Source organism: Macaca fascicularis, chromosome X (genome assembly GCF_037993035.2).
Source record: "Macaca fascicularis isolate 582-1 chromosome X, T2T-MFA8v1.1".
NCBI lineage: Eukaryota > Metazoa > Chordata > Mammalia > Primates > Cercopithecidae > Macaca > Macaca fascicularis.
Window position 1 is genome coordinate 8,359,100 of NC_088395.1, and position 16,591 is coordinate 8,375,690.

The 16,591-nt window shown below is 40.5% G+C and overlaps 1 protein-coding gene across 2 annotated transcripts in view; it reads right to left on the reverse strand.

Annotated features, from left to right (window-relative positions):
• The window catches only part of ANOS1 (anosmin 1), a 213,686-nt gene that overhangs the window by 182,019 nt on the left and 15,076 nt on the right, over window positions 1-16,591 (reverse strand). The window lies entirely within an intron of this gene.

A 16,591-nucleotide genomic window follows, 5' to 3' on the forward strand; every position in this document is an offset into this window, starting at 1 on the left:
CAAGCACATCTTACCATGGCAGCGCAGGAGAGAGAGAGAGCAAAAAGGGAAGTGCCACACACTTTTAAGCCATCAGATCTTGTGAGAACTCACTCACCATCATGAGAACAGCAAGGAGGAAATCCACCCCTATAGTCCAATTACCTCTCACTAGGCCCATCCTTCCAATTCGACATAAGATTTGGGCAGGCACACAAATCCAAACCACATCAGATTCCATGTGAAAAGCCTTCTCTTACTCTTTCACCAAACATATGATCACAGACAAGAGACTTAACATCTCCATGCCTCAGTTTATCCATCAGTAAAGCAAGCCTAACAGCAATATCTCATGCATCAGGCCACTGGGATAGCTAAATGAAACAATAGATACACTAAATATATAACAAATATTTGGGGCAGTGTGGTGGCTCATGCCTGTAATCCCAGCACTTTGGGAGGCCAAGACGGATGGATCACCTCAGGTCAGGAGTTTGAGACCAGCCTGACCAACATGGTGAAACCCTGTCTCTACTAAAAAATATAAAATTAGCCGGGTGTGGTGGCGCATGCCTGTAATCCCAGCTACTGGGGAGGCTAAGGCAGGCGAATCATTTGAACCTAGGAGGAGGAGGTTGCAGTGAGCTGAAATTGCACCATTGCACTCCAGCCTGGGCAACAAGAGGAAAACTCCATCTCAAAAAAAAAAAAAAAAAATTGGACTATGATTTATTATCTTGATCATGTTTTTTTTGGTCATGTTTTTTTCTCTGGTTGGGATCTTTTAAGTCACGTTATGCTAGGCTGGAATAGGTGGCAAAGCTAGCAGAAACCATCACCCAATAGCTAAGACGTCATGACCTCTAATTCTCTGAAGTTCAAGGTGGAGATGAGACAAAATCACCCATTTCCTATGTTTGAACGTCTAAACTTTTAATATGAAGGATACCAGTATGGATAGAGCAAGATGATACATGTTTGCAGTTATGAGAAAAGAAAATTGAACCAAAAGATATCTTTTAGAAAATACTTTTATAGCAAGTTTATTGAGATACAATTCACAAAATTCACTCATTTACACTGTACAATTTGAGTATATTCAGAAAGCTATACAACCATCATCACTATTTAATTGTAGAACATTTTCATCAGCCCAAAAAGAAACCTGGACCTATTTGTAGTCACTCCCATTCTGTCTTCCCCACTACTTGCCAAACCCTGGCAAACACTAAATCTACTTCTGTCTTTATCTATTTGACTATTCTGGACATTTTATATAAGTGGAATCATACAGTATGTGTCTGGCTTCTTGATGCTAAATGCTACAGCAATCTTGCTTCATGTACATTGTAGCATATATTGGTACTTCATCTTTTTTGACTGTCAGTTTCAGCTATATGGATATACCACATTTTGCCCATCCACTGCCAATAATATATCTGAATATGTCCCTTCCCAATAATAGCTTAATTATAGAATCCCCCACAAACCAGTAAATAAATCTCAGCTGTATAGGATTGGCAATCTTCTTCAATGTGAAGATTATTGGCTTAAAAGATCTCAGTCCCATATGAATGCTTTAACTATGAAACCTCTCTAGCATACGGCCCTACCTTTTACTTCTTCTCAGCCTTAACTCCCAATAATTCCTACACATGCTTAGGATTTTAGCCAGCCTTAACTCCCAATAATTCCTACACATTCTTAGGATTTTAGCCAGCCTTAACTCCCAATAATTCCTACACATTCTTAGGATTTTAGCCAATCTCCTATGAACCTACATACCACCTACTGAATTCCATACGTCCACACCTGGGCCCTCATCTCTCCCCTCACATCTATGCCCCCCATGGAGAGAGCAAGGTCTGAAGCTGGAGACGCATATGAACAGCCTAGGGTGAAGTTCGGTATGATTTTTGGCAGGGATTACATCAGATAAATAATTAGATTGGGCAGAGGCCAATGCTGGACAAATGATGGGCGTGGTTGAGTTACTGGAAAATGAGGTGTTAGGAGAAAGCGTGTAAGAGGGCATAACATACCCTTTTATAAAACTGATGTTTTATAAAGGGAGCCATTGGCTTGGTTATAAGCTAAAAGTTTAGAGGGCCAGGCTGACTAGGGGATGGTCATAAACAGAGTGACAACTGCAAAAAGCAGGGGCCGGGCATTGAGCATGCAGAAGCTGGGGGCTGGGACAGGGCAGCTTTGAAGAACTTCCTACATGACGGCCAGCCTCAGCATGTTGCGCGGTGTGTAGGTTCATATGCGATCGACTAAAATCCTAGGTATGTGAAGGAATTATTGGGAGTTAAGGTTGAGAAGAAGTAAATATTAGGGCTATATGCTAGCGGGGTTTCATGGTTAAAGCTTCCCCTGCTTCACCTGTGCAGAGTTGGCTCCTGCCAGGACTTCCAAGGACCATACCTGTCTGAGCACATCCTGGACTCAACCTGAGTGTTCCAAACTCCTCCCCACCCAGTGATGGGAAGCAATGACGCACCTTCTAAAGAGATTCAGGGTTGAACTGGACAGCCTCAGACCTTGGAGACTAGATCAAAGCCAGTTCCCGAAGGTCTTTTTTAGCACCATCTTGGTTTGAAGGCTTTGAGTCTTCTTGAGTCAGGTCAGCAGGGTCCTGTTCCTTGGTCTAGAAACCTCAACATGGGCACGGGTGAGACGTCCTTCGCTTCCAGATGTTTCTTTTCCTAGGCAGATGGGCAGGACCTTATCTCTGGATGAGATCAGGGGACCTTCAGCTATTTCTGCACTTGCTGGATTCCTCTTTGGAGTTTTATCACACCCTCTCCTGCTGAATGATATACTTTACTTTGTCTGTGTCTTCGTTGCTCAACTAGATTTTTCCCTGGGGACAGGACTCCATGTTTCCTCTTTACCTGTCTGTATCACGTTAGCAAGGGAGGGCAGGTCCTGGTCCTCATAGAGAAGGTACATTTCTGAGGCCATGCAAGGGTGACTGGGGTTCCAAAAGTAGGCACAGCAACTGTTGTTAACAGGTTGACAAAATATGACTAATGTGGCAATACATCTTTGACTATTATTATTATTACAGTGGCCAAATCTATGTGGCAGAAATGTGCCTTGATGTTTTAATACTCACCCCATGTAATCATTCCACAAAATGACATAAGCTTCATTTATTCATTTTACTGTTAAGAAACCTGTAGTCAGGGAAACCAAGTAAAATACGCAGAGTGACAAAGCCAGTGATTAACCTCAGTGGTAAACAACACAACAGGTAAAGCCACAGGTGAAGAAAGGAGCAAGATGCACACTCGATTTTGAAGGAATTTCCAGATTTATAACCTTGAAAGGAGAGATGAAGATTGGTCCAACAGTCCTAAATACCGTATGTTGAGGTAGCAGCAGTTCAGATGGATGGGGTGAAGCAGAGAATAGGAGGGGAGATCAGGTACATCGACAGACAGTAGACTGCAGGATTTTCATTACAGAAGATTTTATCTCTGGAAATAAATTTTTTAATTTAACAAATATCAGAGAGTTAATTAAAACAAAAATAAAGAATTAGAGTCCTGAGAAGCCCTGTGCAGGACACACCTTGATATGGTTTGGCTGTGTCCCCACCCAAATCTCATCTTGAACTGTAGCTCCCACAATTCCTGCGTGATGTGAGAGGGACTCTATGAGAGGTAATTGCATCATGGGGGCGGGTTTTTCCCATGTTATTCTCATGATAGTAAGTCTCACAAGATCTGATGGTTTTATAAAGGGCAGTTGCCCCCACACACCCTCTCTTGCCTGCCACCATTTAAGATGTGCCTTTGCTCCTCCTTTGTCTTCCACCATGATTGTGAGGCCTCCTCAGCCATGTGGAACTGTGAGTCCATTAAATCTCCTTTTCTTTGTAAATTACCTAGTCTCAGGTATGTCGTTATTAGCAGCATGAGAACAGACTAATACACACCTTGATTAGCTATCTTTTGTTCCCTTCTACTGTGTTTTGTTGAATGGCCAAACTTCAACAACAAAAGCACAAAGGATGCAGCAGAGATTGTCTTCAGCTGTCCAACCTCCCCTTCCCAAGTGAAAACCCTCCTGCCCTGCTCCACACCAGCTCTCCTTCTTTCCTGGAATTCAATGTTCCTGATACCATTGGCTTATACACACCCATCAAAATGAGAACAAAGCCAATAGCCACAGAGCCTATTTTGAATTGGGAATTAATATCAATGCATTGCGTTGATCAAGGCATTTTCATTTCAAGCAAAATTTTCTACTAATCACAAAATGAAAAACTCTGTCATTGCAAAGAAATATTTGGGGCAATGGCAAGCATGCATAAACAATTATTATGATTAGAATTATTTTTTAAAATTAGTGAGGACAGCATGTCATAGGCTGCTTGGGATGATTAAAACGATAATCCTCGTAAAGTATTTATCAAAATGTTTGGCTCAGGATTTTTAAAAAATCCTTTGTTATCATTGATGTGATTTTGTTGTCATTTGCCATTAGTATTGTCTTTAGCAGTTTGGGAGTAATCCTAGACTTAATAGCTCCCAGCTCACAATGGATAATACCCTAGACTAACTGATTCAGTCTTATTATAGTGAGACTCAAAAGTATTTAGCATTGAAAATACTAAGATACAGTATTTTAGCAATACTAAAATACAAATAAAACTTGCAGTAAAAGGATGCCTTTCCATTCTGTTTTTTTCCTTGGGTGGAAGCAATTTTTCAACATTTGCCAACAGGATGAGTGGGCAATGGTATTGGTATTTTTACTTTAATTTCCTGACTGGGCATTTATTTTCCTTTACCACGGATAGTCTGTCTCTTTTACCATATCTAATTGTGGATTGCTCACCATTTTTAAAATCAATTTTAGCAACTATTAGTACCACTTAGGTTCAATGATCATTTGTCTATTGCAAAAATTCTCAAGCCCCTCATTCATCTTTTGCATTTATTTGTGAGGTTTTTCCACAAGGAAATTTTATATGCATGCACACACACAGATGCACACATGCATGCATTCACATATATATTTGCCCTCAAAATGCATCCCTAGTTCCTTTTTGGATTTTGGGTTTCCTGTTTTTCTTAAATAATTGCCCCCATTCTAAGGTTTTGCAGCTGTTCTGTGCTTTTACCTGTATCAGTCATCATGTGCTAAGCTATTTATCTCTACTAATAACTTCTAAGAACTCTGCCCACTAGCATCAGGGATGCCAAAAAAAAAAACCCAATTAATGCTGGCCACTTTGTTCGGCCCAGGTGTTACCCCATCACGATCCACCTATGTTGCTTACATATAGTACTCTTTGAGCAGAAGAGCAATGAAAAAATACAAGAATCCAGTATATTTCAATACCCTGCCCCAGGGGAAGTCCTTCATCAGATTACAATAGCCTTCACCAGTTAAACCATTTGACAACAAAAATAAAATACAATATTTGCAATAAAGTCTTGTACTGGCTTAAAGCCAACAAAGATAAAGAGTCAAAGTACCTTAGTCTAGAAACACATTTGCCGCTAGAACCATCATGGTAACCTCCAGGTAGGATTAGACAGTGGGACTTTTGTAATTATATAAAGATTACATCCTGTATTTTATTGGTTTAACTAGATCAAACATGAATGTTAGTCAATTCGACTTTCAAAGAGTTTATATAAGTTCAATCAAGTGCACCCTGCCATTATTTCAATGACATTTTCAAAGTCTTTTCATTTCTAGCCTTTTGATTTTTCCTTAAAGAAAGGTAATTCTTCAAAAGCTTCAAGTAAAGAAAACACATCATTCATGCAAAGACAACACACATGGGAAGAATAAAGATAAATGAAAGCTAGTTCTCTGGATACAACCATATGAAAAGAGAAAACAGGAACAGATCTCACTCATTTCCTTCAACATAGCCAGGTGTCGGCATGGAACAACTAAAGAACTAGTCAGTCTAAAGTTTCCAAAATACACACCAAACTAGTGTCTAACAATGGAACTGAACATTTGAAATAGAAATCAGTCAGGAAACCCACCATAGACCTTAACTTTACCAATCAATGCTTTGACACTACAAATAATTAGCTCTGACCCTGAATGGACAATTTTGTGTCCACGCTTGGTGTAAGTTATTTTAAAGCAATAGATGAAACTATGGATACAAGTCATTATATATTTGTCCAAACCCATAGACCATACAATATCAAGAGTGAAGCGTATGTAAACTATGGACCCTGATGATGATGATGTGTCAATGTAGGTTCATCCGTTGTTCACAAATGTCCCACTCCGGTGGGGGATGTTGGTAACGGGAGAGGCTGTGCATGGTGGAGGTAGAGAGTATGTGGATATTCTCTGTACCTTCTGCTCAATTGCTATAAACCTAAAACTGCTGTAAAAAATAAAAAGTCTATTTAAAAGGTTCAGTAGGAGGGCTTTCTTTATATATTTGTTTGTTCATAAGTAAGATTTCTTTCAAATGTTATGGAATATCCTCAGCAGTCTTTTCATTAACCAAGAAAAAAGTCTCTCTCTATTCTACAAACATTTCACATTTAATAGAATTCTACAGGAAACAAATATTTGATCATACAGAAAGAAATACACCTGCCTCCAGACACCCAGCCTTCCCATACTGTCCTTTCTTCATAGTAAATGCCACTTCAACCAGGAAGCCTTCCCTGACCCCCACGCCCTGACTACCGCAGCTCTCTCTCTCTTGCTTGCTCTTATAACATCCTGCACTTCTCCTCCCAGGAACTCTATCACACAGTGGACAAGTGTTAATTATGTGTGTTGTTTTAATTTAACGATCATCTGCCCCCCAGCCTGGAAAACGTTTGGTGGTAGTGTCTATCCCTAGCACATGTTTGCTATTGGCTCTCTGGCACACAGCAGCGTGCCTGCCACAGAGTAAATGGTCTTCGCAAATGGTACTGATTGAAGAAATAAATGAATGGAGTAGGAGGTCATATAAAGGAATTTAAGCTTTAGTTATTAGGTCCTGAGGAGCTAGAAAGAATGATATAAATAGACTGAGCTGACAAAATGTTTCATCTTCTCTGGATGGAGCTCTTAGGAAGTAGGCTCATTATTTTGTTTCCTATGATGTAAATGTCCAAGAGATTTGGCATGATAACACCCAAAACTGAACAAAGACTTGCATTTGGGATCAAATGTTATTTATATGTTATATTTATTTACATGTTATTTAATAAATAAAAATACGAATTATCTTTTTATAGGATGTAGAGTTATCTAAAGAAAATGTATAGAACAGCAAATGCCAGACTTTTCTTCTTCTCATCATTCCCTAAACAATACAGTGTAACAGCTATTTACATAGCATTTACATAGTATTAGGTATTATAAGTAATGTACAGATGATCTTAAATATATAGGAGGATATTTGCAGGTTATATACAAATATCACACCATTTTATTTCAATAACTTGAGTATCTTCAGATGTAGGTGTCTGCCGGGGTGGGGAGGGGAGGCAGGTCCTGAAACCCTTAGGGTGCATTATAACTTCATTTCAGGTTGATATACTTTTCCTGAAACCAATAGAATTGTGTTCTTCAAGTATATTCATCCAAGAAGAACATATTGTTGTTTCAATGTAACCAGCAGTTATTTTCCATCTGTACTTTTAAAAACAACTGGCCAGGCATGGTGGCTCACGCCTGTAATCCCAGCACTTTGGGAGGCTGAGGCAGGCGGACCACAAGGTCAGGATTTCGAGACCAGCCTGGCCAACATGGTGAGACCCCATCTCAACTAAAAATACAAAAATAAGCTGGGCGTGCCAGTACATGCCTGTAATCCCAGCTACTCGGGAGACTGAGGCAGAAGAATTGCTTGAATCCAGGGGGTGGAGGTCGCAGTGAGCTGAGATCACACCACTGCACTGCAGCCTGGGTGGCAGAGTGAGACTATGCCTCGAAACAAAAACAAAAACAAAAACAAAAAACTTTAGTGGGAAGCTGAGTGCCAGATAGTTGAAAGGAACAGTAGAAATGTCTAAGAAACTATCATCAGAGTGAACAGGCAACCTACAGACTGGGAGAAAAATTTTGCAATCTATCCATCTGACAAAGGGCTAATATCCAGAATCTACAAGAAACTTAAACAAATTTACTAGAAAAAAACCAAACAACCCCATCAAAAAGTGGGTGAAGGATATGAACAGACACTTCTCAAAAGAAGACATTTATGCGGCCAACAAACAAGAAAAAAAGTTCATCATCACTGGTCATTAGAGAAACACAAATCTAAATCACAATGAGATACCATCTCAGTTAGAATGGTGATCATTAAAAACTCAGGAAACAACAGATGCTGGAGAGGATGTGGAGAAATAGGAATGCTTTTACACTGTTGGTGGGAGTGTAAATTAGTTCAACCATTGTGGAAGACAATGTGGCAATTCCTCAAGGATCTAGAACAAGAAATACCATTTGACCCAGCAATCCCATAACTGGGTATATACCCAAAGGATTATAAATCATTCTACTATAAAGATACATTCACACGTATGTTTATTGTGGCACTATTCACAATAGCAAAGACTTGGAAACAACCCAAATGCCCATCAGTGATAGACTGGATAAAGAAAATGTGGCACATAGACACCATGGAATACTATGTAGCCATAAAAAAGGATGAGCTCATGTCCTCTGCGGGGACATGGATGAAGCTGGAAACATTCATTCTCAGCAAACTAACACAGGAACAGAAAACCAAACACCGCAAGTTCTTAGTCATAAGTGGGAGTTGAACAATGAGAATACACGGACACAGGGAAGGGAACATCACACACCGGAGTCTGTCAGGGGGTGGGGGGCGAGGGGAGGGATAGCATTAGGAGGAATACCTAATATAGCTGATGGGTTGATGGGTGCAGCAAGCTGCCGTGGCATATGTATACCTATATAACAAACCTGAATGTTCTGCACATGTATCCCAGAACTTAAAGTATAATTAAAAAAAAAAAAAAAAAGAAAAGGAAAAAGCAGTACATATACACAGTGGAGTATTCTTCAACCATAAAAAAAGAAATGTCTTTAAGAAAACAAATGTCAATCTCATTTCAAAGTTCTTTTGAATAATGAAAATCATCAAAGAAGAAAATTAAGAAAGACCAACACAGAGAGAAAACAATATTAAATAACTTTACATGACTCTGAATTACATTGTTTGCTTTTCTTTTCTTTTCTTTTCTTTCTTGAGACAGGGTCTCACTCTGTCACCCAGGCTGGAGTGCAGTGGTGAGATCACAGCTCACTGCAACCTTCACCTCCAGGGACATTCTTCAGCATGGTTATCTGAAAGGAGTATGACATGATGAGAATTTTTAACTGGCTGTAGTGTACCTTAGGTGATATGTAATAACTAGAAGTGCTTTGAAGTCTTCTTAGGTCTTTTATTTCCTTAACTGTTGTAGGTGTTGTGTTCTTAATATAGGATGTTTTATAAATAAATATAACTAAAAATTCATCAAGAAAAATTTTAGCAGAAATTAAAGTTGCATAGACAGTTGCTAAAACCATGACTTGCGACATTTCTTAGCTACATCAGGATTCAATCTTGTCCACCTTGGGAAAGGTAGTGTGCAATAGCTGCTCTTATGCACAAATGATTGAAAGCCATTATTTGTGTTACCTTATTATTATTTTTTTCTTTTTCTGAGATGGAGTCTCGCTCTGTCGCCCAGGCTGGAGTGCAGCGGCGCGATCTCAGCTCACTGCAAGCTCCACCTCTCGGGTTCACGCCATTCTCCTGCCTCAGCCTCCGGAGTAGCTGGGACTACACGAGCCCGCCACCACGCCCGGTTAATTTTTTTGTATTTTTTTAGTAGAGACGGGGTTTCACCGTGTTAGCCAGGATGGTCTCGATCTCCTGACCTTATGATGCGCCCACCTCAGCCTCCCAAAGTGCTGGGATTACAAGCGTGAGCCACCGCGCCTGGCCGTGTTATCTTATAAATTTATTGAGGGTTTTTGAAATTCTGACTGTACAGTCAATCACATGAGCCACATAGGACTCCAGAGCTCTCTGAGAACTTCTACCTCACCTGCAGTCCTTCCGTGCAAAGTATTTTCATCAACGGGCATTCCGGTCTCTGTCAAAGTGTAAGATTTATTTGAATGTGACCAAGCCTGCTCTCTAAACACAACCAGGATAAGAAAAAGGACCAACACGTGATTCCAAATACCCACTCAAAATGTTTGTAAACTGTAGCATTCTGACTCAGATGATACCATATCATTACAACTCAAGAGAAGATCTTTGAGGGCCATCCAATCCATCTTCTTGGTGCAAACAAGACAAATGTAACTCATTAATGACATGTCATTGTCTCATAATACAGGGAACTTTCCAAGGGAAAGAGGTTACACTGTCCCTGTAACATGTTACCCCGTCATGCTGACTTTTCCATCCTGAATTCCTAGCGAAATCTCTCAAAGCCGTTCAAGGGAAAAGGGGTGAGGAGTTGCAAGTGATCAACTTTCAGATTTTCTGCCTGCTAATATTTTATTCTCTAATTAACTAATTCGTCTAGTAACTCTCTCCAAAACATTTACCATGCCAAAGGAAAACATCAAAACCAGAAGAGAAAAACACAATGCAGGGACCATGCTGCCTGAGTGTGAAGAAGGAAGATCACACACATATTACTGAATTCCATAATACTCAAGGGCAGGACCAAGACGATGACACAAACCACATCATGGAAATGAGCATATAGTGAGGAACTTAGAATTTCCACTAATGGCTAAGGAGAAAGGAAAAGTAAAGAATGGGGTTGGAGGAGAAATCTAAGTGTCCAATAAACCTCAAAATTACCATACTGAAGAGGAATCTAAGCGTCCAATGATAGCTCTAAACCTCAAAATTACCAAGCTTAAGACTGTGCCAAATCATCAGGTTAGTCATTGTTACGCATTGAATAACATGTGAAAGTCATTGGAAACAGTGGCAACACAAGAGTCAGAGGAAAATTCTACATCCTGAGAATTGCAAGTTAATAGCAATTCAAGTTCAACAGTCTCCCTTTGTAGATGAGTCAATTGGGGCTCAGGAAGGCTAAAAATGTATGAACTACTACAGATTCAAACAAAAAGAATATTTTAATAGTAAGCACACCTTACTTAAAGTAAAAGGCTTTATTTCACATGCCAGGCTACTACTCATCCATCATGGGTGGTAAGCTCTCAGAAAAATTAATGTCTTCTTTTCTCAAATGAGATGAATAATGCCTTTACAAGATAATCACAGAGATGTCTACGAAAACCACCTGTGACCATCCAAGGTCAAGGCTGTAGTCTAGCTGGCAAGATGCCAAGTTCAGTGATATGACCTTTGCACACAAGGAGTGACTTTCGATAATGTAGAAGAAGGTCTCAGAGAGATCTGGGGTCCCACCTAGAGGTTGATTAATCCCAATTAAACATGCAATTTGCCATGGAGAAGTCAGAATTCTAAAATCCCTCAGTAAGTTTTGGTACATCAATAAAGAAAATGGTTTCCAGTTGCTTATAAATAAGAGCAGCCTAATTAATTTCTACATTGTATGGTTGTTTCAAGTCTTTGCAAAGGCATAATATCCATGTAAAGCATAGAATCTATACAGTTGTTTAATGCACGGTTACACTAAATTAGATTCACATATCAAAACCCCACTTGGGAGAACATGAAAATGCAATACTGTCAAGTGCTATTCTTAGTATAATTCCAAATTCAAATTGAAATATATGACTTTGTTTCCTACGGCTGCCATGACAAAGCACCACAACCCAGGGCGGGCTGAAACAGCAGAAATTTATTGTCTCTCGGTTCTGGAGGCTGGAAGTATGAGACCAAAGTATCGCAAGACCATGCTCTCTCAGAAAGGTCATAGGGGAAGATTGACTCCGTGACTTTCTTTGAGCTTCTGACAGTTCCTTGGCTTGTGACAGCATTCCAACCTTCACATCCGTGTCCTCACATCTCTGCATGTCTGTGTTAAAATTTCCCCTTTCTGTAAGGACACCAGTCATATTGGATTAGGGGCCCACCCTCCTACAGAATGACTCATCTTAACTAATCACATCTCCAACGACGTTATTTCCAAATAAGGCCACTTTGCCACTTTCTGAGGTACTGGGGGTTAGGACATCAACATATGGAGTTAGAGGTGCATTATTCAATCCAGAAAAGTGACTAAAATAAATTAAAGCCATGGGACAAATACTACATTGTTTCAGCCACATTTCAACCTGCACCTCAGTTAATAATCTCTGTCTTAATATGTTCACGTATTATTTTTTCAATTTGCTTCAACTCACTATCAATGTTAATTTCTTCACTTTGGCCTCCTTGCTACCTCCCAGCAAATGTCAGAACATGGTGTTTTGTAACAATCCATCTGTCCATCTCACTGACAATGGTTTTTCCTTTCATAAAGTACTTCAATCTGACAGCATGTGGGTGCATCATAAGAAGGTATTTGTAATCCATAATGTAAACTGTTTAGAATCAAGTAGTCCAGTTTCGGTGAAAATGGATTGCCTGAATAAACATGGAGAACCACACAGTCATATTGAGGTGATTTGGCCAAGCACACAATTCTCCCCAGGTGTGACCAATCTACTCTTAAAATGTTGCACCCTCTGGTGAAACCTTCAGCTTCATGTTCCTGATCTTTGTTCCATACCTGGACCTCGATTACTAATGACCCATTCTTTCCCAGGAGACCCACTCTGTCTCCCTGAACACATACGTTCAGAGGAATTGACAATGGCTTCTTCATCCGTCAACAAGTTGGAATCAAAACTCGTGTTTCAAAAGAGATGGCAGCCATACAGTGACTCCAGCCCTCTCATTTGACAAATGAGTCTACCGATTCTAAGTGAGCCTACAGTGATGTTTCTGCTGAGGACACCACCACAGACTTCTACTTAGTAAGCTCACACTTAATCAATTGTACATAACCTCAATCAAAAAGGGCTGCCCAGAAGAATGTCCAAGCTGGTGGATGGAGAATGGACAGTTCCAAAGCTAGAACTTGGCACCTCTTATCAAGCAAAGAAAGGTACCAGAGAGAAGCCCAACAGCATGACTAACTGAAGCAGTGGCCTTCAAAGTGTGGTACTGGAACCAGTGACATCAGCCTCACCTGGAAGCTTTTGAAACATGCAAATTCTGGTGATACACCTCACACTCATAGAATCAAAACTCCTGGCGCTGGAGAGCAGTGAGCTGTTTTACAAGTCGTCCAAATATGGCTGATCCCCACGAAAGCCTGAGATGCTTACTCTTCCCTTGCTTTATGGGACTTCACGAAATACACTCCAATTGTCTTTCTTCTCTCCCTTCCAAGTGTCCCAAATAAATGACTGAGACCATTACTCAGTTCTTACGGGTCTCTTATAGGATTCTTGTCATTGAAAAGGAACAACCCTCTTTGTAAAGCAGTAAGTTGGTCTTTGCATGTGCTGTTTTCTTTTTCTGCAAGACCGAGACTCAAGGTAACAACATTCAGGGCGGTCTAGACCTCTCTGGCCTCTGCTTTCTTGGCCTCATCTCAGTCTCTGGCCATTTTCATACAGAACAACTGTAGAAACACGTAATTTCTTGCTGGGGATGACCGTGTGGCAAAAGCACAAAGCTGACTTTAAAGGCACTCTCAAATCACCCTATTATTTTTCAAAATAGATGCTTGGCAGCTGCAAGGCTTGACAGGTGCAATATGTTATGCATAATAAGTCATTCCCACAAGGCGCATTACTGCCTGGAATCTGGCACGTTGACCAGCAGAGGTTAAGGATTAATGTTAAGTTATCAAGCTAATTACTCACATGCATTAAGAGTAGCTGGAGAGGATATGCTTCCGGATAACATGAGCTGGGAACTATTGCTATTATCACTATAACCATTAAAAAAAATCTAATTGAAAAAACGTACCGTGCCCCAGAGACAAAAACTACTATTTCCATGTGCTTCCCTACTGAATATTTTAGCAACACATTTTGGAATATGCCTGGAATCCTAGAAGTTGTTGTTTTAATGGTAAAGCAAAACCTCCATCTTGCTATACACACGTAAACTGGGAGAGGCAGGACTTAGTTGCGCTTCATTTGCAGTAGGGAACACCCAAGAAGGGGAAACAGATGACTAAAACTACGCGTTTTCCCCTTCTAATTGACTTTACAAAGTGTCAGATTTTTGTCACATTGTTTTCTTGTGATACATGCTTTTTCATTATGCTAATTTATGTTATTCATTAAAGAGTGCAGAATAATTCATCAAACTAAAATAGAGCACCTTGTAGTCCATTATGCCCTGACTTACATTCCAACCCATTCATCATGATTCTGGGTTATTTTAATATAAACTTCAAAAGACAGTGTGTTTTAATGAGGGACCACTTGAGAAAACATGATTAATTAAATGTGATGCAAGAGAAAAGAGCAATAACCCCAAGAAAAAACTTTGCTTTGCAAAAAAATAAAACTCATTCCAAGAAAAATGTGTTCATTGCAGAATTAGAAGCATGTCTGAAAAGTCAGGTATGTTTTCCCAATAGAATAGATGACTTGGAATTAAATGAGTTTTTTTCCTTATACAATATTTATCCAGGATTTCAAATTTCTATAAAAATCTACTTAATCTTATCCGATGCATCATATGGAAATGGGAAATCTTTCTTTTTTCAGAGACAGGGTCTCTCTGTCACCTAGGCTGGAGTGCAGTGGCTCAATCATAGCTCACTGTAGCTCAACATCCTGGGCTCAAGCAATTCTTCTGCCTCAGACTCTCAAGTAGCAAGGATGAGAGGTATGCACCACCACGCCTGGCTAATTTTTTTTTGGTAGAGATGGGGTCTCACTTTGACGCCCAGGCTGGTCTCAAACTCCTAACCTCAAGTGATCCTCCCATCTCAGCCTCCCAAAGCACTGGGATGACAGGCCCACTATGGCCACCCAGAATAGGAAATCTTTAAGTAACAAAAGCACATCCAAGAGATCTGCATATCATGCTCTACCGATTGAACTAGATACTTCAAAACAAACTGGAAAGAGTCTCTTAAATTAAAAGTGAAGTTTTTAAATCTCTTTTTTTTTTTTGAGGTGGAGGGGTCTCTCAGACCAGACTGTAGAGCACTGGGGATCCAGGGTTACACACTATTCATTTTATTTTATCTTTTGTAGCAATGGGGTCTCACCGTGTTGCCCAGGCTAGAATAGAACTCCTGGGCTGTGATCATCCCTCCTCAGCCTCTCAAGCAGCTGGGGCTACAGGCGTGCACCACACTATTTTTGAATCCCAAGATCATCAGCACCAGGCACTCCCTCTAGGCCTAACTCATCTTGATGACAGCCAGCGCATCTGTAAGCCGAGTAAGAGGCTCCGTTCTGAGTAAAATGCATGGCATCCCAGAAAACTCAATGAAGCAGCACCACCATCGAAATGGAGGAAAGGGCAGTCGATGGTCTGAGAGAGAGGGTAGAGACAACAGTCTTCAGAAAGGAAAAGAAGTTTACATGCCAACAAGTCCCCAAAACAGGAGACCTTAGGACCAGTTCACCAACAGAAATAATGATAATGTGAATTTAAAGAAGATGCAGCATAACTAAGTTTGCACGAGTCTGCTCAGAGGTAAAAACCATCCATCTACTTATACGATCATGCTCACATGCCACGACACATCTTCACAATCAGGGTTGCTAAAGACACAAGGAAAATGAGGCTTTTATTTAGGAGAGAGAAACTTAACAGAACGCTACAAGGTCTCATTTATTCAGAAGATGAAAACTTGTCAGGCTAACCCTGTCCTTTTGTGGTGATCTCAGGGCCCAAACCTCCTCCTCTGACTGTGAATGGGGATGCCCATGTCTCCCCGTAAGCAAGAGAGTTCACAGCATCGGTTTTGATTCCAGAATTACTTACAGCAGAGATATAAGCATAGGAAGGGACAGAACCAGGGTAGGGCACCAGCAGTCTGGATTCACAGTGTGCTCTGGATCACCCCGTAAACCCCATCTTGTGGCCTCCCATCTCTGAGCTAGTGCCACCTGATGCCTCCTTTGTGTCTGTGCACCCCAGTTCCCTGACACGGTCCTTTGGGAATGAAGGCGTGTGCCTTGGTCATCTTGGCAACACCAGTGCTTAGCAAAGAGCCTGACATAGCACAGACCCTTAGCGTTTCCTGAGAACAAGAAGCTAAGACATGTCATGACTGCCAGGATGTTTGCCATAGAGTGGAAGCAAAACATATACAGAGATAGAGACAGACACAGAGATAGAGACCCAGAGACAGAGATGAACGGAATAGATATGGATATCCCGATACAAATATTCACATATTGCTGTTTGGAGACATCAGTTTTATTATGACTGAAGGTGGGAGGGATGGTACTGGCATTGAGTAGGGAGAGGCCAGGGATGCTGTGGAACCATTAAAATGCACCAGACAGCCCCTCCAGTCAACAAAGAATCTGCTCCAAAACGTCCACAGTGCCATGGTTGACAAACCCTGAACTAGACACGCATGCATAATATACACACTGACAAATATATGGAAATTAAATTCTAGCCCTAATTTCATGAGGTTATGTAAAAAAGCAACCTCTATCTTTTTTTCAA